Source organism: Cibotium barometz, chromosome 21 (genome assembly GCF_041138505.1).
Source record: "Cibotium barometz isolate CiBa-2024 chromosome 21, ASM4113850v1, whole genome shotgun sequence".
Lineage (NCBI taxonomy): Eukaryota > Viridiplantae > Streptophyta > Polypodiopsida > Cyatheales > Cibotiaceae > Cibotium > Cibotium barometz.
This window is the reverse complement of record NC_141066.1, coordinates 28,261,687-28,287,935: the sequence shown is the minus strand read 5'-3', so window position 1 is coordinate 28,287,935 and position 26,249 is coordinate 28,261,687. Positions and strand designations below refer to the sequence as shown.

Genomic DNA, 26,249 nt, shown 5'->3' with positions numbered 1-26,249 from the left:
GGCCCCGGCTTCTCTATTAATTGTTAATAGTGATTTATTTGATTGATTTACTATTTAACGTTTGTATTCTTTTAAACAATAGCATATGCCTTAATAAAGAATGTCTTATCGCAATCTCAAGTTGAAATACAAAAATCTTTGTGAAAAGGATTGTTTTCTTAAGAAGATAACATGGATTCTAGTTCTATGGTTTAGTGAGTAAATGGATTGTTATCTTGGTTAAATTAAGGTACAGGTATAACTCTCCCTGCCTTGACGCTGCCCTGTTCTTGTGCTTGTATAGCTGGACGGCAGAGACGTTAGTAAGGCCCGGAGTTGGCCCATGGTATCCCTCATACCATTGGGAGAATGAGGTTCGCCGATTGAGGCGAGTGATTGTGATGCTGCCTAGTTCTGAGGGCCCAGGCTAGTGTGGTGAATTAGCCCACCCTAGTGCGCAGACATCCCTCTGAGGGGTGGGAGGATCGAGCGATGGAGCCTGAGAGGGCGACAGGGCGACAGGCCGGGGCGACAGGCCGGCTTGAGTCCTCGCCAACGGCCGACGATGAGGTGTATGGTCCCGTAGGGTTTTGCCCCTGGAAGGCCGAATTCTAGATCATCGGCGGTATAAAGGAAAAGAATAAGAGAGCCAGTTTGGCTTGTATGAAATTGATTCATGATTAAACTTTGTTTTTATAAATCTTGTCTTTGGTATGATTGTATTGTAGAAAAAGGTTGTTTTAACAAACCTTGTGAAAAGGGCCTTAATTAAAGAACATGTTTATTTATGTCAAACAGTGTGGTAGGATTAATTAGAAAACAAATTGACGCGTGAGTAGGGTGGAAAGTGGGAGGATGGAATGCCCCGACGGCACCATCCTACGGACGGGTGGACCCGATTAGTCGGGTAGCTTTCCAACAGATTAAGTGAAAGCCCTACGCTAGATAAATAGGTTCTCGGGCAACTCTATTCTAGAAGACTAGGCCAGTGGCTGTGCCTTGCATGGATGAGGAAAAAAGCATTGCCTCTAGAAATCAAGTCTTGTAGTTGCCCAATTTATGTGATCAATTACCCTATGGGTGATTTGATTTTTAGAAGACCACGCTCCCCCTGCGGGATAGAACTAGGTCTTACCTATGAATCGTATCCTTGAATCTCTGCATGGTCAAGGTGTCGATGAGTAGGAAATTTTCTCCAAGATAAGACTTAGTGGACTATCTTAAGTGTTTCCCCTATTTTTGGAAGGGGGGAACCTTACAAGTGGTATCAGAGCCGATCTTAGTTCCTAGGATTTGTTTTTCAAAGGTTAACTATCAAGGGATTAAAACAAGTGATTGTTTATCATATGAGGACGAATCAATCATCTCTACTGGCCATAGAAGTGATTTGAATATCTTCACATGTTGAGACAATCATCCTATGAAATTGTACTTGTATCTTGGGGGTGCACACGCAAGATATATTTGAGAAATAAGATTGGGGAGAAAACCTTTTGTGAGAAAAAAACATAGGGTGATCAAATTAAGAAACTAGTGAGAGACTGGAAAGATAGACCGAAACTTGTTTAGAGAAATTTTTAGGATATATCTCATTAACTTGCATATTATAAATTATTAAGATTATAACTCCATTAAGATTTGAATAGTTGAAGTGTGAATGCCATCCATTCGATACTGTACACTAGGACGATCATCCAAGATCTTTAATCCATCTCAGACAAACATGGGTCTCGGATGTGTAATTCCCAGAGGATCATGCTCTTAGATGTGTTAATCCCAAGATACTAGGTGTGTAATTTTCAGAAAACTAATCATCTCAGATATGTCAATCCTTCTGATAATCTTTGGATGTGTCAATCCCAAGGCACCAAATGTGTAATTCTCAAAAAAATGAAGATCTAAGATGTGTTAATCCTGACTGCATTCAAATGTGGTGATATGATAAGTATTTGATAGTTTTGAACTTTTAATGGATACAATGAAAGAAGCAAGCTCACCCTTGCTCGCATCTAAAAATCGTAAGAAATGCTAAATTAGTTGGAAGCATTGTTTTCAATCTAACCATTAGAGCTAAAAAGTTAGAAGCATTGTTGTCAATCTAACCACTACTGGAGCTAGAATCACTTATGAGGAGACGCCATTAAAGTACACCTTCATGAAAGGTTTTGTCCTCCAAGATTTTGAGAGGATAAAATGAATGAATTTTTGGAGCTAACCCAAGAAGGAAAGACCCTAAAAGAATATCACCAAACTTTTGTTAAACTTCTTCGATTTACTCCAGAGGTAGATGAGGTAACTCTTCTCCATCGATTCATTTGGAAGCTTATCTTTGAATAACCTCATCAAGAATGTGAAACCATCCTCTATTTCAGAAGCCATAAGTATAGCCAGAGACAGTGATAAAGTTTCTTTGTATAGAAAGTGTCGAGAAGGACATGAGTCCTTCCATGTTAATCAAGAAGAGGTCTCCTAATTCAAGAGGACCGTGAAGCCCACCCTTGGCTACAAGGAATCATGAGCTAGAGCAAAAATTAGGTCAAGAAATAGGGATAGCAGGGTTAAAGATAACCGAATTCAACAAGTATTTCTATGAGTAAATAGAAGAGGATTGGTGCAAGATTCATGTGAAGTAATGTGCATGATGAATAGAGGTATTCTACAAGACGATACTAAGATTATGAAATTGCTATCATAGGTTAGATTGCATAAAGGATTGATTCCCTTATGTTTCTCCATGATAATTTGTTAAGTACCATACTACATGGGGGTATAGAATAAGGAATTCGAAGGTTCATATCATATGAGAGGTATATGGATGCATGAAATTAGGATAATAAGGCCAATTAACTATAATAAAGACCTTTTGGAGGCACAATAAAACGAGCCAAGTACATGAAATAAAAGACTCTTTAAGAACAATGTTTAGATAAAAGAAGATTTTTACCTAGTGGTGGGGACACCGCTTTGAAAGAGACAGGAGCATTTACTTAGATACTACCCTAGCTCGCGAGATGAGGACATCTCGAATCTTTTAAGTGGGGAAGATTGTAAGGTCCCTCCCAAGCCATGTATGTATGTGTCTCTTTTAATATAGATTTCAATAAGAAAAGAGAGTGTAATTAGAAAGAGTGAGACAATAAGGCTAGAAACATTAGAAAAGTGTTAGAATAAAAATATTAGCTCCAAAAATCCTAAAAGAAATAAGAACATAAGAATAGTTCTATTAAGAGATAAGTATTCCCAAAAATAGAATTTCGAGTTTAGGTGATAAGAGGTCATATTTAGAGTACCTTTACACATTTAGAGTCCATGCATACTAAAAATGTGGAAATACAACGTGTTTCCAAAGATGGCGCGTTTGTGGCTATATACACACGTTTTTGCCTATTCTGCCCGCGCTGGCTTTGTAGACCAGATGCCTTCCCGTTCTTTCGACTGGTTATATGACCATATTTTGAGTTTTTATCAGAGAGTTATGGCCGAAACAATTTGCTGTTTCTGTCAGGGTCTCTACACAGAGAAAACTGTGAGAAGGCAGCAAGTAGCCTCAAGGTAATCCTAGAGTTTGAGATGCATATATCCTTTCATTCTTATCTAATATCTCAGAAAATAAGCTTAGATTGCTATGGTCTTTCGGAGGAACAACCTAAACTCCATAGCTTTTCTTTTAGAGAAAGAATAGTATGCCGTAGTCTTGTAAGAAGAGGCTATTTTGCCATAAACCTTAGAAAGAGAGAAGAGTCACACTACGAGTAAGAGGAGATAAAGCTTGGGAATGACTGGATGTTTTCAATCATAAGACAAGGTATTAGAAGACTCTATTCTCATATGTCAAGTTGTTCTAAAGCTCTTGTTAACAAGCAAGGACAACGATAAATGACAAATTTCTATAAGGTATATACATATTTTGTTTTTCATTTACATATCATTCTTAGGGGTTGAGGTATGGCCCCGGCTTCTCTATTAATTGTTAATAGTGATTTATTTGATTGATTTACTATTTAATATTTGTATTCTTTTAAACAATAGCATATGCCTTAATAAAGAATGTCTTATCGCAATCTCAAGTTGAAATACAAAAATCTTTGTAAAAAGGATTGTTTTCTTAAGAAGATAACATGGATTCTGGTCCTATGGTTTAGTGAGTAAATGGATTGTTATCTTGGTTAAATTAAGGTACAGGTATAACTCTCCCTGCCTGGACGCTACCCCGTTCTTGTGCTTGTATAGCCAGACGGTAGAGACGTTAGTAAGGCCCAGAGTTGGCCCATGGTATCCCTCATACCATTGGGAGAATGAGGTTCGCCGATTGAGGCGAGTGATTGTGATGCTGCCTAGTTCTGAGGGCCCAGGCTAGTGCGGTGAATTAGCCCACTCTAGTGCGCAGACATCCCTCTAAGGGACGGAAGGATCGAGCGATGGAGCCTGAGAGGGCGACAGGCCGGCCGGCTTGAGTCCTCGCCAGCGGGCGGCCAGCTTGAGTCCTCGCCAGCGGCGGCCGACAATAAGGTGTATGGTCCCGTAGGGTTTTGCCCAGCATGTAGAGGCTGGAAGGCCGAATTCTTTCGGTATAAAGGAAAAGAATAAGAGAGCCAGTTTGGCTTGTATGAAATTGATTCATGATTAAACTTTGTTTTTATAAATCTTGTCTTTGGTATGATTGTATTGTAGAAAAAGGCTATTTTAACAAACCTTGTGAAAAGGGCCTTAATTAAAGAACATGTTTATTTATGTCAAACAGTGTGGTAGGATTAATTAGAAAACAAATTGACGCATGAGTAGGGTGGAAAGTGGGAGGATGGAATGCCCCGACGGCACCATCCTACGGACGGGTGGACCCGATTAGTCGGGTAGCTTTCCAATAGATTAAGTGAAAGCCCTATGCTAGATAAATAGGTTCTCGGGCAACTCTATTCTAGAAGACTAGGCCAGTGGCTGTGCCTTGCATGGATGAGGAAAAAAGCATTGCCTCTAGAAATCAAGTCTTGTAGTTACCCAATTTATGTGATCAATTACCCTATGGGTGATTTGATTTTTAGAAGACCACGCTCCCCCTGCGGGATAGAACTAGGTCTTACCTATGAATCGTATCCTTGAATCTCTGCATGGTCAAGGTGTCGATGAGTAGGAAATTTTCTCCAAGATAAGACTTAGTGGACTATCTTAAGTGTTTCCCCTATTTTTGGAAGGGGGAAACCTTACACTCTTGAAGCATATTATATACCATCATACCCCTTGGTTTGTAAAGAAGTATGGTAGTTTATCAATATAGTCAACCCCCAGGGAATAGAGAAAACACATTATCAAGCACGGTCTGGGTATTTCAATCATACAAGACATGGTGGAGAGGAATTACATCAGTGGACATATAGAAAGCTTGTACACACAAAGCCAAAAATAAGCAACATTTCAAAGCATCTAAAATTAATCAACAGTTCAAAGCATCCGAAATTAATCAACAGTTCAAAGCATCCGAAATTAATCAAGAGTTCAAAGCATCCAAAATTAATCAATAGTTCAAAGCATCCAAAATTAATCAACAGTTCAAAGCATCCAAAATTAATCAACAGTTCAAAGCATCCAAAATTAATCAACAATAAAACTTGTCAATACAGAAGGAAAACAAGATATATGGAGGAGATCTAATGCAAGTATTAAGCATGCAGAATGGCAAGGAACAAAACAAAAAAATGGAAAGATTTGGATACCCATAGATCCATGATTAACATTTCAAATTCTCAAAAATGATCATATGCAACAGTGTCATGACATTACACGAGAGAGAATATTATTACAAGAGATAGGAATATACTAGTACTCCTTAACTTGCTCACTAACATCCTTGGGTGCATGAAGCCTTGCCCTTTTTGAAGATGGCTTTGCAACATCATGTAACTGTAAAACTGGAGGAACCCTCGGTTTTGTGAATCTGGGAAGCTCCTTTTTGCTATAATCACTTAGCATATTGGGATCCTCAATCCCACATGCCAATCCATAAGCAGTATAGGCTAAGTAATATTTACTCCTTAAAGCATAGACTCTAGGGCCCTGCCAAAAGATTCGCAATGCTAACTGCTTCTCCAAAAGCAAGACTTTGTCTGCATTCCACCTGGTAGGATATGCCCCAAGGTATCTGGATATTGTCCTAATTGCAAACAAAGGAAATTCTGCTTCTGAGAATTTTTTGTGGAATATAATGAATTGTGGAAACTTCAATCGGTTTATATACTCTCCGAGTGTTGAGTCCATTCTGAGTCCTCCCACGTGTTTGCCTACTTCGTGCTTGAGAAACTCATCCTCAAACACAACCAACTGCAAAACAATATTGTCGATGAGCCAACACAACAAATAGAATAAGCTACTCTCAACAAGCACGATAAAAAGTCATTAACAAGTACACACATTAAGCGTACACCTTCTGATTTTCATCATTAACACGTAAATGATCTGTCCATATATTAATTGTTGAGTTGGTGCCTTGGACCACCGATGAGGATGCCTCTTCCCTTCCCATGTGTGAAATATTCTTTGTTGAATAGCTTGAAATTCCTCTTGAGTGGGAAGGTTGGATTCATAGCTTTTTGCATCCTTGTACATGATAGATAATGTGTCGGTAGCAGAATGGAACTCACTTTCCTTGACATTTGAATCCAATAAGAGATACTTAGCCAAATATGGATCAAAAAAATGTTCATATTCCTCAAGATTCTGTGCAATGATTCCAGATAGTAGTCTTCCCTTATATCTAACACAACTTGAATATCTGTAGTTAACAAATATTCTTTGTCACTAGGACATGTGGGGAGTAGTGGGGTTGGAATGTCCCCTGCATTCTCTAGCATAGAGGGCTGTTGGTCACCTTCTTAGCATTGTTAAAGGCTCAATATCATTCATGTTGTCAGAACATGGGTGGTATCGCTGGGAAAGTGCGAGACTTCTGGCTGTGAGAGTAGCTTCAAATCCCAGCAAGGAAACAAAACATATAACTCTTTAAGGGAAATCACCAGCAGAGGATGGAACCATAATATTTACATACCAAATCTCAGCAAAACATATGAGTTGTACCAAAAACCATCATAAGCATAATGGCTCAAACCAAAATCCAGGGTTATAACTTTCTCGTCTATCTGCAGAACCCAGGGCTTCACTCTCTCTCGCTTCTGTAGATTTACGAACCTTCCTTTATCCAAACTAAAGTAACCACTCACCATGTACACAAAAAAAAGAGCACCTCCCCTTGTAAGGCAAGGGACTTAATACAACCCATAAGAGCATCAATGGAGCAGCTGCCAAACTGTCGATACATATGTTTATTGGGTAGCATCATGCTTGATTAACAACTTTAATCCATCAATGCATCATAGATACTACTCATTAAGTCCCAACAAGTGATATCCTCAAGGATTGTCAATCTCCTCCTTTATACATTGATGTTATAGGTTTACATCCGAAGATAGAAAAAATTTACTTTGTATTTGTATTCATGGATAAGGACGGTCTCCTAGCTAGCATGCATCAGCCTCCACCATATCCATAGCACCAGCACTTCTAAAGTAAATCTCCAAAACCATTCTAGAATTTTCTGATGTGCCTCTTATGGGCTATTTCTGCGGCCAAAATTGCTAAAGGAGTCTTTACCTCTTTGATATCACCAATAGTGACAAAAGAAGGATGGCAAAAAACTGCAGCTTTCAGATAATCATCCTTTGCCAACTTCACGACCACCTTAGCTCCTCTGGTTGATGCAAGCGACTCCTCAGCTTCAGTCGACGCCAGCAGCTTATTATCATAAACGGCAGCCTCAGCTTCTACACAATTACCCAGGCATCTCTCCAAGGCTTTAGCCAGTCGTCCTTTGCATGAATTCGGCAGCGGTTCCCTTCATTTTTTGAAAATTTCAGGAAGCGTATCACTAGATGCAGCTTGATTTCCTCTGTAATTCAAACTCCTACAAGGCTTGAACAGAAGTTGTCTTCACAAAACAAGATATTTTGCAAAAATCCAAACTCTGGTTTTTCCTCCCCCTCGTTTTTGCATATCCCCCCCCCTCTTCTCTGCATTTCTGGTTTTTTTCCCATTTCTTTCCCGCAAGAGAATCGGGCTTCCTTCCTTTTGCAGCCCAGAAATCGCATTTTCCCAAATTAAAAATACGCTTACGCCTCCTTATTATTCGGATTTTTCCCTTTTTAAAAAAAAAAATCCATCGTGTTTTTTGCCACACAAGCCACCACCTTGCGTATACGTCTGCTATTGTCATTTGGATTCTCACGCAAGGGGTATTGCTCACAACATAGTTGCTCACACTACCAAGAAGTGCTCTTTTCAGTGTTCCAAGGCCTCTACTCCCCATCACAATGCAATCCAAGGGCAGATCAACTACAGCATCACATATCTTATCCCTTGCATCACCCCATGAATAGATCTTAAAGACCACCAGTAGCTACTTTTGTCGTGCCTCCTCCTGCAGCAAACAGAGAAGCTCACCATCCTGCGGAACCCCATACTTGCTTGCAATGCTAGGGTGATGCAAAGTCCACAAGCGGGATCAAAGGAGATCCGGTGTCTTCCCACAGATGCATCTCGCCCGTCTCATTCAGTTTCTTGTTGACAACCACAAACATGAGGTGATCCCCTTCCTTCATGATGTTTTTGAGAGCCCACTCCAAAGCATACCTACTCCCAAGCGAGAAGTCCATGGCAACGCCCACCTGCCTTGCTGTGCCAGTTGCCCTCTGCTCAAGGCTCCAGTTGCCAAGCTAATTAGATCACCCTCTTGTCCACATACCCGGGTACCTTCCATAGCCTCTGTGCACAAAAACTCCATCAAGAAGCCATCCGTCCAAGGCGTGCAAAAGTTCTAGTTGCCATCCCCGTACTCAACACTTAAAAAAAATCTAGTTCTTTCCTGCACATCATGAAAGGTGCCCCAGTTGGTGTGTCCATATCTCACCGCTCACGCACCCGCCGATCACCAATCCAACTTCATGGCCTTGAATTCCATATGACCACCTATGTCCAGACACCTGGGTCTCACCATAGCATGCTCATCATGTGCACACAAAAGCTGCTTCAAACTAGCCATCTATCATTTGTAGCTATTCCAGATGAAAAGAACCCACCTTGGGTGCTAAAAAGATCTCAAACTCTAGCTACTCTCTGCAAAAATTTCCTTCTAGGAAGTTGTTCATAGCATGTCTGACCACAACTCTTCAGTTCATCACATACCCATCAGGCACTCCCAACTCCTGCTATCTGCCCTCCAAAATGGCTCCTTATCAGCCTGTGCACTTCACAAAAACTCACACATTTCTCCACTCTTTGCCTGGCCTTCAAGCATGCATCTGCATAGCAAAAGACTGCCCTTTTCCTCCACTAAAAACATCACACTATCCAAGTGTTAAAACACCTACTACACCTGTTATGTACACAGGCTTTGAGACCTGACTCAGTCTCAGCTCATCTTATTAAACCTCATTTACAATATGAACATATGTACTTAGGCCTCATATAATGACTCAAGTCATGGCACTTAATCCCATGCATCTGGATTTGCATTTTGATGGCCTCATATGCATGGTTTCACACCATAGACGTGCCATGGCACGACATCCACCCCCTCTAAACCTGCACATCCTCTGGTATGTGCCAAATCATCATCAAGATCCACATATATCTGGATGTCGTCTTCATCTTCTACATTACCAGGAAGATCATCTTCTTCCTCTTCAACCATATCCATACTATCACTGTCAAGCCTTTCATCCTGAGTCTCCTGTGAATCAAAAGGATCACTGTCATGCCTTCTTTTAAACATCTTGATCCTTTTGCCTGCTACAAGATTCTTTATCTCTGTTCCATCACACAGGGTATACGTGGCATTTCCATGCACATGCTTGACAATGTATGGGCCAAACCATCTTTTTGCAAACTTCCTTTGCACAGTAAATTGGTTGTCAAGACTACTATCATACATTAGGACCCAATCACCTTCTTCAATAGGTTTTGGCCGGAGTCTGTGTCTTCTATCAAATCTTTCTTTATTTTTCAACCTTGCATCTTTCAAACAAGCTTTAGCAAGCTCTACATCTTTAGGCCTCCTCCCCAGCTGCCTTATTCGCAATGCAAGGAGGTCTTCCCTGTTCAATTCTTCCACCCAGGGTAATACATTCCAAGTTGGAACTACTTCTTCAACTGGCATTACTGGCTTCTGACCATACATTAATTCTGCAGGCATGTATCCTGTCACACTGAGCTATGAGTTGTACGGTCAGCCCACAAAGTATATGGTAGCAGCCTTGGCCACTCTCGTACTCTTTCTTTGCATGCCTTAGCCAAAGCTTTAATGATTGGAGGATGTCCTCGCTCACTTTTACCATTGCCCTCAGGGTTGTAAGCACATGTTAGGGCCAATTTGATGCCAATTCTAGAGAAGAATTCCCTTGCTTCTTCAACATCTAGCTCACCTCTGTCAGCTGTTATTTTCCCAACACAACCATACCGGCAAATCACATCTTCCAAGAGAAATTTGCATACTGTTTTCGTACTCTTTGTTCTAAGAGCACGCCCTTCCACCTGATTTGTCAAATCTTCTCTTGCAAGTGCTATATACCGCATCTGCCAAATTCCCAAAGGCATTGTAACTAGATCCACTACCCATTTGTAGTGCATGGCAGGTGGGTAGGTTGGTTGCAAGCCATCACGATGTCGCACATTTGAGTACATTTGACATACCATGCATGTTTCCACATATTGGGAAATATCCTTGTACATTCCTTTCCACCAATATCTTTCCTTTATTTTGGTAAAGGTGGCCCACACACTTCGATGTCCAGAGACTCTCATGGAATTCTTGTACATTCCTTTCCACCAATATCTTTCCTTTATTTTGGTAAAGGTGGCCCACACACTTCGATGTCCAGCCCAGAGACTCTCATGGAATTCTTTCATGAGCTCCCCTTGAGTCTCTTTATCACATATGACTCTCTGTGGCGTAGCATTCCTCTGCTTAGGATGCTTCCACAGGTACCCATCCTTTAGAAAATACCCATATGTTTTTCTGCGGATCCTCTTAAATTCTGAGTCAGACCAATTCTCCTGTCTTGTCAAAGTACTCAAGTATTGACCAATTTTCCTGTCTTGTCAAAGTACTCAAGTATTGACCAATAAGCAACCAATCTCCATACATTTCCTCACTAAAAGACTCAAGTGCATTTGATAAGCAAGTATGGTCCCTTTTTGCATATGCAGTAGTATAGAATATTGTACCTACATCATCAATGTCACTAATCATCCCTTCTTCATCTTCATACCTGGCTCTTGATAGCATATCTACAACTGGGTTATCTTTTCCTGCAATATGCTCAAACTCAGGATTTAGTGACTTGATATAGGCAATCCACCTAAGCATAGCTATATCTGGAGTGGTGCAGCTTGCAATCATCCCAAGGAGTGGCAAGCAATCAGTTTCCACAAGTACAGATGCCCCAATAAAATATTCTTTTTCACATTTTAGAGCAGTGACTATTCCCCATAACTCCCTCTTGATTTGCGGATAATTTCGCTGTGACGAATGCTTAATACCTTTGCTCCAAATCTGATTACATACCTGTGATCATCCTCATCATCTTGCCCTACTGCCCATCCTATCCCAGTAGGACTAGTATCAACTGTAACAATCACAGGCCTGCCACACTCATAATCTGCCTTCCTTAGAGTAGGAAATGATTGGAGCAGATATTTCAGTTTTCGCATAGCTTTAATATGTGGTGTACTCCACAAAAATTTTTGATTCTTCCTCAAAAGTTGATAAAGAGGATCTGCTACATGTGCATAATGTGGGATCCATATAACATAAAAGACACATGCCCCAAGAAATCTCCTTAGCTCTGTAACATTAATGCATATCTCTTTCATTCTTTGTATTGCATCTATCTTGGCTGGACAAGGTCGGCGTCCATCAGTACTACAAAGATGCCCCACTATTAGCACTTCTCCAACCCCAAACACTGATTTCAATCCAGATAAAGTAAGATTCACCTCTTCAAGCCTGGATAGAATCATATCACAATCTTTTATATGATTCGCCACAAACTTGCGGCACCCCCTCGAATCCAAATCCCCATCTTTATTTTTCTCATCACAGCCTTTTATTGGCACATCATCCAAAAAAGGCATAGTTATTTGTGGTATGAAGTCTCGCAAGACTTTATTCATTCCATTCATCATATGCGCCACTGAGTTGGTGGCTCCCTGTGGTAAGGTACACATTCTTACCAATCCAAAAGGAGTTTTCATTGTGGTCAAGTCCCTGTGGGTAAGGTACACATTCTTACCAATCCAAAAGGAGTTTTCATTGTGGTCAAGTCCCTGCTTTGTATATCCAGCTGGAATTGATGAAACATCATCTAAAACTTTTGTTTCCATCCTCACAGTTGTAATGTAGGATTGCCCAAGGATGAGGGGATACGATGACATTTCCTGAACAAAGAAGTTCTGATCATCTTTCACATCCCCTATAGTTACCCTTACATTTGGACATGCTACATAGAGCTCTCCAGATGAGTTATTAGCTGCTTTAATCATCCACCATGATCTACATCCATTGGCCACTTACATTTGTTGTAGAGATTTTTAGCCATAAGATTTATTTCAAACCCATGATCGATTAGAGCGACATACGGCTCTTCCAAGTCACCTATCTTAATAAGGGTTTCAGTGGTGGCTCTTGCCCAATGGCTCCTGGAGTAATGACTCTTTGTAAGAACTTCTTTTTCATCATCCTCATCCACAAAGCGCACTTGTCGTGCCCCTTCAGCAGAGTGATTACATTCCACCACATTCTCTCTCGCTTCCTTTTGCTGTACCTGTACTCCATGAGTCTTGGAAGTGCTTGTCTCCCCTTGTGATGGAATAGATTCAATTATGGACTGCCTTTTCCTTCATATAATATCAATTATCTCATCATGGAATTCTTTCGTTGCAATCCCCAAAGACTTCCCCTAGTGTAAATTCCACCCTACTGTTTAGAATCCTCTCTTCAAACACCTTTTTGAGGTCTGTTTGCGGCTTCAATATCAGATTGAAGCTTGTAGAGTGGACTTTTCCCTTTACCCTTCTCCTTCTCATGCTTCATTTTTGCTGGCACTTCTTCCATTGATACTTCCTGTGGAGGTCTGCTATGCAGCGGAGGCATATGTGATGGCCCAGGATCCTTCTTTTCACTACCACGGGTGACCCTTTTTGATGGCCCTCCTTCCTCATTTTCCCTCTTACGCTTTTCCTCTACCTGTGCCTCATTATTTTGGCATTTTTCAATGTAGGCATGAATAGATAAAGAATCCACAGGCTCTTCCCAGCCAGTCTCAAGACGTATAGAGTCACCTGCCTCATGCAAAGCCTGTTTAGACACCTTCTTTGACGCAATTAGCTCCATTGTTGATGGCCAAAAATCTTCATTCTCATAATCTTCATCATTCTCAGATTCTTGCTTTGATTGACCAACCTTTAACCCATAGGTTGCTGCCTCAACCATAGAGATGGCATGTCCAACGACCATGTCTTCAACCAGCTTTTTCATCCCTCCTTTTCCAAAGTTTGTGCTTAATGGAAGACCAGTCTCTGTAAGGTGGATTTTCCCATCTTTGAAAAACACAAGTTGATTTCTGAGGGCTTCCTTATAGCTACTAGCACAGTCTTCTTTGCATGTTCTGGGTCATCACACCATATACATCTGAATGTAAACCCTTCTTTGCTTTGAGGCCTTTGCATAGAAGCCTACCCTAATGGTAGCCCTTTTCCCTCAATCCTGGACATCTTCAGTTTTAGGTCTCGCATTCCCTTAATAAGCTCATCCATAGGCCCTTCTACCTTTGGGATTGCAGCAGCTGGTTTTGGTAGATTCTCAGGGGTAACAGTAGTTATAGGAGTTGTTGAGCTCATCACCATTTTATCCCTCCTTCGCTACCGCTTTGCTAGCATGGTGACCGCATCCTCGACATCATTCTAATCATTCTTTAGCCCCTGCTCTGTATTCTTATCCTCAAGGAGAATTTCCAGTTTTTCTTGGAGATCTTTCCCGGCTGCTTGTAAGAAGAGCTCTGTTTTTTCCCTATCCAAGGTTGTGCACTCAATCCTTGACAGCTGGGCATAGCGCTTCTCAAACTCTCTTAGCAGAAATTCCCATTTTGGGTTTTGTGACCCATTCCAAGAAAGTTCGTTTGGTCACCCGCTCGGAATCCTCCATGAAATAATCATCCTTCAAAGCAAGCTTGAACTCCTCCCAATTTTTGCCACCATGTGCTGCCTGTAATCCTCTTATGCGCTCTCTTATTTCAGGAACACATACCAGCTCAAAGCTTCGAACCATATCCTCCTCAGTCACTCTGTTTAGCTCCATTTCCTTTGTGTAATTGCGCAAGTACTTTGTGATGTCCGTACAATCAAATTGATCCACCTTTTTCACAATTGACTGCAGTGCTTTAGTCGTGGAAATTTGCCCCCTCTCAGCAGCTTGCTGCTGTTGCATATACATAGTAAACATCTGAAACATTTGCATAACCCCGGGGTCAAAATGAACACCCTATCCCTCAGGATTCTCAGCCATAGCTTCCCTGTATATTTCACCACACTCTCACCCCAGCAGTTTCACGTCGGGTTCACCAAATCTGTCAAAACGTGGGTGGTATCGCTGGGAAAGTGCGAGACTTTTGGCTGTGAGAGTAGCTTCAAATCCCAGCAAGGAGATAAAACATATAACTCTTCAAGGGAAATCACCAGCAGAGCAGAGGATGGAACCATAATATTTACATACCAAATCTCAGCAAAACATATGAGTTGTACCAAAAACCATCATAAGCATAATGGCTCAAACCAAAATCCAAGGTTCTAACTTTCTCGTCTGTCTGCAGAACCCAGGGCTTCACTCTCTCTCGCCTCTGTAGATTTACGAACCTTCCTTTATCCAAACTAAAGTAACCACTCACCATGTACACAAAAAAAAAAGCACATCCCCTTGTAAGGCAAGGGACTTAATACAACCCATAAGAGCATCAATGGAGCAGCTGCCAAACTGTCGATACATATGTTTATTGGGTAGCATCATGCTTGATTAACAACTTTAATCCATCAATGCATCATAGATCCTACTCATTAAGTCCCAACAAGTGATATCCTCAAGGATTGTCAATCTCCTCCTTTATACATTGATGTTATAGGTTATGTACATCCGAAGATAGAACAAATTTACTTTGTATTTGTATTCATGGATAAGGACGGTCTCCCAGCTAGCATGCATCAGCCTCCACCATATCCATAGCACCAGCACTTCTAAAGTAAATCTCCAAAACCATTCTAGAATTTTCTGATGTGCCTCTTATGGGCTATTTCTGTTGCCAAAATTGCTAAAGGAGTCTTTACCTCTTTGATATCACCAATAGCGACAAAAGAAGGATGGCAAAAAACTGCAGCTTTCAGATAATCATCCTTTGCCAACTTCACGACCACCTTAGCTCCTCTGGTTGATGCAAGTGACTCCTCAGCTTCAGTCGATGCCAGCAGCTTATTATCATAAACAGCAGCCTCAACTTCTACACAATTACCTAGGCATCTCTCCAAGGCTTCAGCCAGTCGTCCTTTGCATGAATTCGGCAGCGGTTCCCTTCATTTTTTGAAAATTTCAGGAAGCGTATCACTAGATGCAGCTTGATTTCCTCTGTAATTCAAACTCCTACAAGGCTTGAACAGAAGTTGTCTTCACAAAACAAGATATTCTGCAAAAATCCAAACTCTGGTTTTTCCTCCCCCTCGTTTCTGCATATTCCCCCCCCCCTCTTCTCTGCGTTTCTGGTTTTTTCCCCATTTCTTTCCCACAAGAGAATCGGACTTCCTTCCTTTTGCAGCCCAGAAATCGCATTATCCCAAATAAAAATACGCTTGCGCCTCCTTATTATTCGGATATTCCCCTTTTTAAAAAAAAATCCATCGTGTTTTTTGCCACACAAGCCACCACCTTGCGTATACGTCTGCTATTGTCATTTGGATTCTCACGCAAGGGGTAATGCTCACAACATAGTTGCTCACACTACCAAGACGTGCTCTTTTCAGTGTTCCAAGGCCTCTACTCCCCATCACAATGCAATCCAAGGGCAGATCAACTACAGCATCACATATCTTCTCCCTTGCATCACCCCAATAGATCTTAAAGACCACCAATAGCTGCTTTTGTCGTGCCTCCTCCTGCAGCAAACAGAGAAACAGAGAAGCTCACCATCCTGCGGAACCCCATACTTGCTTGCAATGCTAGGTGATGCAAAGTCCACGAGCGGGATCAAAGGAGATCTGGTGTCTTCCCACAGATGCATCTCGCCCATCTCATTCAGTTTCTTGTTGACAACCACAAACATGAGGTGATCCCCTTCCTTCACTATGTTTTTGAGAGCCCACTCCAAAGCATACCTACTCCCAAGCGAGAAGTCCATGGCAATGCCCACCTGCCTTGATGTCTGCTAGTTGCCCTCTGCTCAAGGCTCCAGTTGCCAAGCTAATTAGATCACCCTCTTGTCCACATACTCGGGTACCTTCCATAGCCTCTGTGCACAAAAACTCCATCAAGAAGCCATCCGTCCAAGGCGTTCAAAAGTTCTAGTTGCCATCCCCATACTCAACACTTACAAAAAAATCTAGTTCTTTCCTGCACATCATGAAAGGTGCCCCAGTTGGTGTGTCCATATCTCACCGCTCACGCACCTGATCACCAATCCAACTTCATGGCCTTGAATTCCATATGAGCACCTATGTCCAGACACCTGGGTCTCACCACAGCATGCTTATCATGTGCACACAAAAGTCGCTACAAACTAGCCGTCTATCATCTGTAGCTATTCCGGATGAAAAGTACCCACCTTGGGTGCTAAAAAGATCTCAAACTGTAGCTCATCTGCAAAAATTTCTTTCTAGGAAGTTGTTCATAGCATGTTTGATCACAACTCCTCACTTCGTCACATACCCATCAGGCACTCCTAGCTCCTGCTATCTGCCCTCCAAAATGGCTCCTTATCAGCCTGTGCACTTCACAAAAACTCACACATTTCTCCACTCTTTGCCTGGCCTTCAAGCATGCATCTGCACAGCAAAAGACTGCCCTTTTCCTCCACTCAAAACATCACACTATCCAAGTGTTGAAACACCTACTACACCCGTTATGTACACAGGCTTTCAGACCTGACTCAGTCTCAGCTCGTCTTATTGAACCTCATTTACGATATGAACATATGTACTTAGGCATCATATAATGACTCAAGTCATGGCACTTAATCCCATGCATCTGGATTTGCATTTTGATGGCCTCATATGCATGGTTTCACACCATAGATGTGCCATGGCACGACAACGTGCACATACTCAATGCCATAAAACATGAGTGTACCACTTAAAGTGATCTATTGAAATTGTTGCTCTTTCTCCTCAAGATACAAAAGAGCAGAAATTAAATATGTGTGAGGTTTCAGGATGGCAATGATGCTTTCAAACTTTATAAAGGACTCTGAACAACTTTTCATCTAGGATTTCTTGAAGGCCAACATAAGACTCAACCTCAAGCCCGAAAGGTTCCACCTATAAGCCAGGAAATATGTCACGACAACGAAAGTGCGAGATCAGTATAACACGATAAGCGGTGGAGAACTCTCACCGAGATCTCTAGTCGCGTTGTAGTGATTTGATAAAATATTAGTGAGAAAATAAAATATTAGTGATTTGATGAAATATTAGTGTGAAAATGAAATTGCAAAGAAAAATGTGCCAAAATCACTACAATGCGATGTGTGTGGGAGCATTCCCACCGAGCCCTCTCTTCACGTTATAGCGATTTGATGCAATATTTCAAAGGCAATGACGATTGTAAGAAAAATGACTACAAGGGCGACAATAGGACAAATCACTATAACACGATATGGGTGGGAGAGTTCTTACCGAGTTCTCGATTCATACTATAGTAATTTGATCAAATATTTGTAAGAAACAAATCAATTTCTTAAAAATCTAAACATAAAAATGTTTGAAAAAGCAATAAAAGAAAGGCAGTAGGACAAATCACTATAACGCGATATCCTTGAGAGAGTTCGCACCTAGACCTCTTCTCGCGTTGTAGTGATTTCAAGAATTTTTTGCAGGAAAATTACCATTATAGGCAAAATCACTACAACGCGATATGGGTGTACGATAGTTCTCACCGAGATCCCTAGTCGCGTTGCAGTGATTTGATGAAATATTCCTGAGAAATAAAATAAATTCTTAAAAATCTAAAAGCAAAAATCTTGGATGGAATATTAATAAATTAATTATACAATTTTGGCCGAATTAAAACATAAAAATATTTAAAAACATATTGCGAAATTCACTAGGAGAGCAAGAAGCAACTAACCAAGTTGACCGTAGGAGAGCAAGAAGCCACGTGAAGGTCACGACTGCGAGAAAAATTACATGAGAGCAAGAAGCAACGAATAATAAATGTGGGTCACCTTTATCCACGTAAACTAATAGTCTTCTATACACGTGGGGACAGATATGCATGATGGCAGACCACGTGCTCTGCGCACATATGATGACACGTGTCATAAATGGATTGATCAAAATCATCCTGTATTTAATGAAAATGGCCCCACGTCGTCCTTCACACTTGTTGACATGCTCTTTTGCACGTGTGTCATACTCCTCGGTAAATGTGGTACTTGTCCTCAGTAAAATGTCAAGTGTCCTTGCCTTTTGTCCCCGTTTTGTTTTGCCTCCTTTAGCTGCGTGTTTTCCTCTATCATGCTTCATCTACACCATCTCTGCGATTTATCAAGCAAGCGTACATCTGTTCAACATTTTTCCTACGTGATTCTTTGTTGAGTTCTCAAAAGCAATCACTACTGGTCTTAAATGTTATATTCAATCATATATATCATGTTTTATCTACGTTCATTAGATATTGAGTCAAACGAAAGGTGATGTCTAACAAATCACTACAATGCGAAGAATGAATCATATATATCATGTTTTATCTACGTTCATTAGATATTGAGTCAAACGAAAGGTGATGTCTAACAAATCACTACAATGCGAAGAATGAATTACAAATTTTTTTTATGTTGCCATATCATGTTATAGTGTTTTGGACATACTTTCTTGTCCTATACATTGTTATGGGTGTTGTTTATGTTATCTATGACTTATTTTCATGACTTACTTTGTGAAATGAAACACTCTGTGTAAGCAATCACTACACTGCACGAGGAGGGTATGACAATTAGGTTTGATGTGTCTTTATCGCATTGTAATGATTTGAACCTATTTTATCATTGTAGGTATTGTTAGGTGTATTGTTCATGTGTTATTTTATCAAATGAAAGGGTTTGTTTTTTAGAAATCACTACAACGCGAGGAGTTAATGTAGATTTTGTATGATGTATCCATATTGCGTTGTAGTGATTTGAAGCTATTTTGTTATCCAAGTTAACTTTTTCAGTAGTTTCTATATTATTTTATGTTTTGAAGTGCCAAATCACTATTACAACATGAGGATTGTGTTGTGATTGTATCTGATATGCCCAAATCACGTTGTAGAGATTTGTTGTTGCTATTTTATTGTCCTATGTATTTATTGAGAAACTTATCATGTAACATTTAACTATTTTCAGATGCCACAAGGCTCTCATCTATAGATGTTTCTAAATTAGGTAAAGAATTTTCCCCTTTCGATTGATGTTTTATCCAATGTTTCAAGGGAGGTCAATGATAGAATTATAATAGTAGTTCTAAGGTTTGCTACGTCCTTGTCATCATCTTGATTGTAAAGTTGTTTGCTTGTCCAAAGTAACTAATATAATGTAATTTTCTTGTGCAACTTGATTATATCAAATCTCCCATTCCATATTCAAAATCATGTATATATTATAGATTCCCTCCTTTCCTTGGTTCATACTGCACAACATACTTCATTGGTTGATGTATGTCCATGGTTGATGTATGTCCATGGTTTAGTCCGGATAAATTTCGATGTACCTCAAATAATTCTAATGGCATACAATGAAGAGTAAGTGACATGCAATCTCATTTATAGTCTTAGTATTGTGACCTAAATTTACTATATATTTTTGATATTACTTCTCATACTCCTAATTGCATGTTGTAGTTCACACTGGATTACCATATGGAATCTAAGACTTATTACTAATTCAGGTGAAGAATTCCATGGCACCATGAGACAATAAGTCCACACAATCATTATTTATATATCGTATAACGAGTTGGAGAGAGAGAGAGAGAGAGAGAGAGAGAGAGAGAGAGAGAGAGAGAGAGAGAGAGGGAGGGAGAAGTACTTAGAGAACTTTCAATATTGACAACAGTATTGTTTCATCTGTAGATCGGTTAAAAAGCTCATAAACTGCTCTCGAGGCCCTAATCCAGGACACACTGCTAGAACACACAAGGACTGTGAGATGATGCAGAGTCCCGCAGCACAAAAACGAGATGGCCATAGTTGTGGTTGGAGGGTGTACTACAATGCAAAGTTGCTGCTACACGTAGTTCTCTCATTGCCCGCAAAAAAATGTAGGCATACTCCTTTGTTTTAATGATATCTTACTTTCCTTGCTCATTCTTTGATGGCACATGTCTATATTTTTTTGGCTTTTTGTAGAATCTACGATTATCATAATACTCTCATATGGATTTAGGACTATTCAGGGAAGAGATCATTGAGCATATTATTATCAACATTCATTAGCAGGCCGCCTAATATCCCTATTTCATTTGTGCCCCCTCCACTACGGCCGCGACCAGGACCACTGCCTGCCCACGACAGTACCCCCGACGAACACAAGCCAACAGGTTGGTTGTCGAGCTTCCAAAATCTGATGGATCTGAAGACATCGATTTGGAAGCTTTGAGTTCCCAACAACAGCAAACTGCGCAAAGTCAAGCTTCAACCCCACAACGACAGCAAGCTTCTGTTCCAGAAGAGCAAGCTTCCCGTCCGGAAGAGCAACCACCCCAAGAGCGTCCGGAAGAGCAACCACCCCAAGAGCGTCTCAAAGAGCAAGCACCCCCTCAATGACAAGCTTCACCACCCCAACAACAAGAATCTTCCCACACCCAATAGCACGCTTCGTTAGGGAAAAATAAGAACATGCTATCAATGTTTTAAACATCCAATTAGAAAATGTAGAATATTTATCTTAGTTTCTATTGCTCTGATAAATGTAGAATATTTATCTTAGTTTCTATTGCTCTGAGAAATACAAAATGTTGTCATGATTGATGTAACTATATGCTATCAAAAATACATTTATCTCCATTTATCTCTATAAGATGGTCATTTGCACCATCATAGCTTCCTTGTAATGTCTTTACATTGAATGGTCCTTTCTTTTCTCCTTGGTACCTATTTTCAAAAATTAAAGTAATGTATATAAGTAATAATGATTATGGCATAGTTTTGAAATGAATACTTTTTCGAGGTTAGATTGAATAACATGCCTTATGGTCGTTGCACTTGAACACATAATCATCAGGCACTTGTAGGTCATCCTCATTTGCCAAGTCTATTCTCACTTGACGCAGTGAGATGTTTGACAATATATTGAGTACTATCAAGAGCTCATGTTCAAATCATACCTCTCATAACATCAATGGATTTTCAATGTCATCCTTCAAGTCCTGATCAATTGCTACAAGTTTTCCATTGACATAATGCCATCTCATATAATGAAAGGCCAAAATAAAATTCTGGGAGCCAATCATATGTTTACAAACAATAGATTTCCTATGGATTTTGGAGGTAACCCCTTTTAATTCTTTCACATCCCAATTTTTACCTAATAAATCCAAACATTTCTTTGATTTACAGATAAACATTGATGATGTTTTCTTGACCTCCTCATCATAAAAAAAGTAAAAAAAAAACATGCAATGGCATAAACACAACAATTTTTAACTGACAACTTGCTACATTTGTGTTCTCATCTCAACTCAAGCAAAGGATTGATGATCAGCGCTCGCGCTGCTGCCCCCACCACCTCTCCTCCTATCTGCAAGTTCCCTCCATCTAGGTAATGCTCCATGAAGTTTGATTTGTTCTAATTTTTCCAAATTTATAATATCCTTGCATTCTTCTCTATGCTTGGCCACCTAAGTGCAAGCTCTGTGCTTAACTACCTTGTGGGCAAGCTCTCTGCTTAGCCACCTAGCTAGGAAAGTCCCCGACTCCTCACACACATGAAAACGGAATCATTCTCTAGAATAGCTTGTGGAACACTTGAGAAATTCAACACATAAATTCAACCATGAAAACACATGCTTTGCAGGTTTCAACAAAATCGACCAGTAGTAGCAGAATGAGGAGTATTATTATAAGCAAATTGGAGTAGATGTATGTACTTATCCCATGAAGTAGGTTGCTGGGAAATATAGGCTCTAAGCATATCCAAGATAGTGCTATTTGTAACTTCGGTCTGTCCATTTGATTCAGGATGAAAAGCCATAGAAAAATCTAACTTAGTGCCTAAGTTTGAGAAAAGAGCAATCCAAAAGTGACTACAAAATTTGTAATCTCTATCAGAAACTATCACTTTGGGTAGACCATGATGAGCAAAGATTTGCTTGACAAATATGGTCGCAGCTTGCTGAGAAGTCAGTGTCTTTTTACATGGAATAAAATAGGCTTGCTTACTAAACCTATCCACTATTGTCCAAATCATGTCATGTGATGACTGGAAGTAGTAGGAAAGCCTATAATGAAGTCCACAGACACTTGTTCCCATGGTCGGTCTGGAATGGGTAAAGGCATAAGCAATCCTGCCTTTGTAGCTTTTAATTACTTGACAAATGTTACACTCAGCTTTTAATTACTTGACAAATGTTACACTCAGCTTTTAATTACTTGACAAATGTTACACTCAGCTACAAATTTTGCTACATCATTTTTCAAATGAGGCCAAAAGAATTCTCGAGAAACTACTTGAAGTGTTGCGGAAACTCCTCTATGTCCCATGAATGATGGTTGGTGCATCTCTTCACAAGTTGTCTATAGGGTTGAGTAACACATAATCTTTTCTCAAAGAAAAGATAGCCATCATTATGAGAATAATTTCCTTGAGGTGTCCAATTGTTTTCACGCAATTTGATCTATATCTCAGAAAAACCTGGATCTACTTCATAATTTTCTTTCATAAGTATAAATGGTTCACTTTCAATAGTAGCAAAAATGTTGTTGATATGTGGTCTTCTACTTAAAGCATCGGCAACAACATTTTTCTTTCTAGGTTGGTATTGAATCATGGGTTGGAAACTTTGTATGAAAGATGCCCATTTGATGTGCCTATCTGAAATAAGGGGTTGTGAAAGCAAATGCCTAATGCTTTGTTGATCAGTCTTGATAAGAAATTCTGAGCCCATTAGGTAATGCTTCCAAATCTTCAAGGCATGCACAACTGCTACTAATTCCTTGTCATATGTACTATAATTTGTTTTAGCAGGTTTTAGCTTTCGACTTTCATAGGCAATAGGATGGTTGTCTTGCATAAGCACAGCACCAAAACCTTTGCCACTGGCATCAGTTATTACTACCACAAAGAATGGTCTTTGAAAGTCAGGTAGTGTAATAACTGGTGCATGAATTAATGCATCCTGGAGTACTAGAAAAGATTTATCTTGACTTTCGGTCCAATGGAAAAATGTAGTTTTCTTGAGAAGTTCCGTCAAAGGATGTGCAATATAAGCGAAATTCTTGACAAACTTCCTATAGTAACTACATAGACCTAGAAAAGATCTAAGGTCATGAATGTCTCGAGGTGTAGGCCAAGAGGCTATACACAATCTTCTTAGGATCCACACGGATTCCTTCAGCTGACACTATATGGCCTAAGTATTCAATCTCTTTTTGCAATGCGGCATCTGAAAATAGTCATAATGTTACATGATAAGTTTCTCAATAAATACATGTGACAATAAAATAGCAACAAATCTCTACAATGTGATTTGGGCATATCAGATACAATCACAACACAATCCTTGTGTTGTAGTGATTTATCACGCACTTAGCGCTTCAAAACACAAAATAATATAAAAACTATTGGCAAGTCATGAAAATAAGTCAGATAATGTATATGACACATAACAATGTATAGGACAAGAATTATGTCCAAGAAGAAGTGTGCATGATGCAGCCACCAGGTTATGAGAGTGATGCACATCCAAATTTTGTGTGCAAGTTACGCAAAGCCTTGTATGTCTTGAAGCAGGCATCCAAAGCATGGTCAAACAAGATCGGGGAGTATCTTATGACCATTGGATTTCAGATATCCATTGTAGATTTCTTACTATATGTGAAAAAGACAAATAGAGGGATCATGGTATTAGTCATCTATGTGGATGACTTAATCATCACTGGTGATAGTGATGTAGACATACATGATGTCAGGATGATTTTGAAGCAAAAGTTTGAGATGAAGGATTTGGGTGAGCTGCTATATTTCTTGGGCATAGAGGTGGTGAGATCACCTCATGGTGGCATTTTGCTGTTACAGAGGCAGTATGGCTTGGACATGTTGTCCAAGTATGGTATGACAGGCTGTAAGCCTATGTCAGTGCCATTAGAGAAGAACACTGGTGATAGTGATGTAGATATACATGATGTCAGGATGATTTTGAAGCAAAAGTTTGAGATGAAGGATTTGGGTGAGCTGCTGTATTTCTTGGGCATAGAGGTGGTGAGATCACCTCATGGTGGCATTTTGCTATTGCAGAGGCAGTATGGCTTGGACATGTTGTCCAAGTATGGTATGACAGGCTGTAAGCCTATGTCAGTGCCATTAGAGCAGAACACAAAGCTTTTTGCATACAGGTGAGCTTTTGGAGTACCCCACTACATAATATAGGCACATAGTGGGTAGTTTGATCTACCATTACAAGGCCAAACTTGAGCTATGCTATTAGACTTGTGAGTCAGTTTATGCAAGCTAGGAAGCCACACTTGGATGCGGCTAGACGGATCCTCAGGTACATAAAGTCCACAGTTGATTATGGACTTTTCCATGCGGCTAGACGGATCCTCAGGTACATAAAGTCCACAGTTGATTATGGACTTTTCCATGAGGCTGAGATACAGTTGCATGGGTACACAGATGCTAATTGGGCTGGTAATATTGTAGACAGGAGATCTACCAATGGTTTTATGTTCTCATTTGGAGTTCTACTGTGAGTTGGAGCAGTAAGAAGTAGCTAACAATTGCCTTATTGAGTATAGAGGCAGAGTACTGGGTGCTGCTATGGCAGCTTGTGAGGTAGCCTGGTTTCATAAGCTACTTGGTGACATGGGAGAGCCCGTGGATAGGGGAATTTTTATATATTGTGACAACATGAGCATCATACAATTGGCCAGTAACCCAATATATCATGCTACAATGAAGCACATTGAGATGCATTATCACTTTGAGAGGGAAAAGCTTCTAGTAGGAGATGTAGATCTGGTATATGTCAGCATAGAGGATCAGGTGGCTGACATCTTCATGAAGGCATTAGGCACAGAGACATTCCACACGTTTAGGAGCTTACTTGGAGTGCAGTGGGTGGAGCTAAGCTCGAGAGGGAGGTTTGAGATATCGAGATCAACTAGTGCTATGGACGGACATTGATGACCCGCCTAGGTGATAGCTTCTGCATCTACACCACTGGCATGGTTGGTGAGATTATGGGTGATATGCAACCACCCAGTGGGATGACAAGCTGTGGATTACTGAAGACTGGCATAGTTATAGTGCCAGCTCATTATAGTCGGGTTCACATTATGGACCGACCCTTGTATGTTGTAGTAGTTGAGTACTAAACCATATAGTGTGTACTCTTATCTTTACATTATGTTGGTGTTGAGAACAAAAGAAGAAGATAAAAGAAAATTCAACTATCCATCTCTCTCTTGTGTCTTGTGTCTTGCTCTCTCTTGTGTGTGTGTGTTTGCTTGCTAGGGTTTTGAAGCTCTCCCTCTCCCCCACATTCTCTTTATAATTGACATACAAAGTGTCTAGTTCGCTACGGCAAAACCTAGCATGACTAAAAGCTATCAAAATCATAATATAACATCTTATTATTATTGGTGCATATGCATCTTATTCAACTACAAAGTATCAATTCTCAAATATAAAGTCCTACCAATCCTAATAGCTATGCAAAAGCACTTTATTTTAGTATCAAAAACTTAACTAGGGATCAAGTATTTGCTTGGGGGTTATGGATCT

The 26,249-nt window shown here is 40.2% G+C and overlaps 2 pseudogenes; both read right to left on the bottom strand.

The window, feature by feature from the left end:
• The window catches only part of LOC147627030 (universal stress protein PHOS34-like), a 30,237-nt pseudogene extending 21,458 nt beyond the window's left edge, over positions 1–8,779 (bottom strand).
• A 6,548-nt stretch (positions 8,780–15,327) lies between these two features.
• LOC147627029 (universal stress protein PHOS34-like) lies at positions 15,328–16,704 on the bottom strand (annotated as a pseudogene).
• Positions 16,705–26,249: the final 9,545 nt, after the last annotated feature.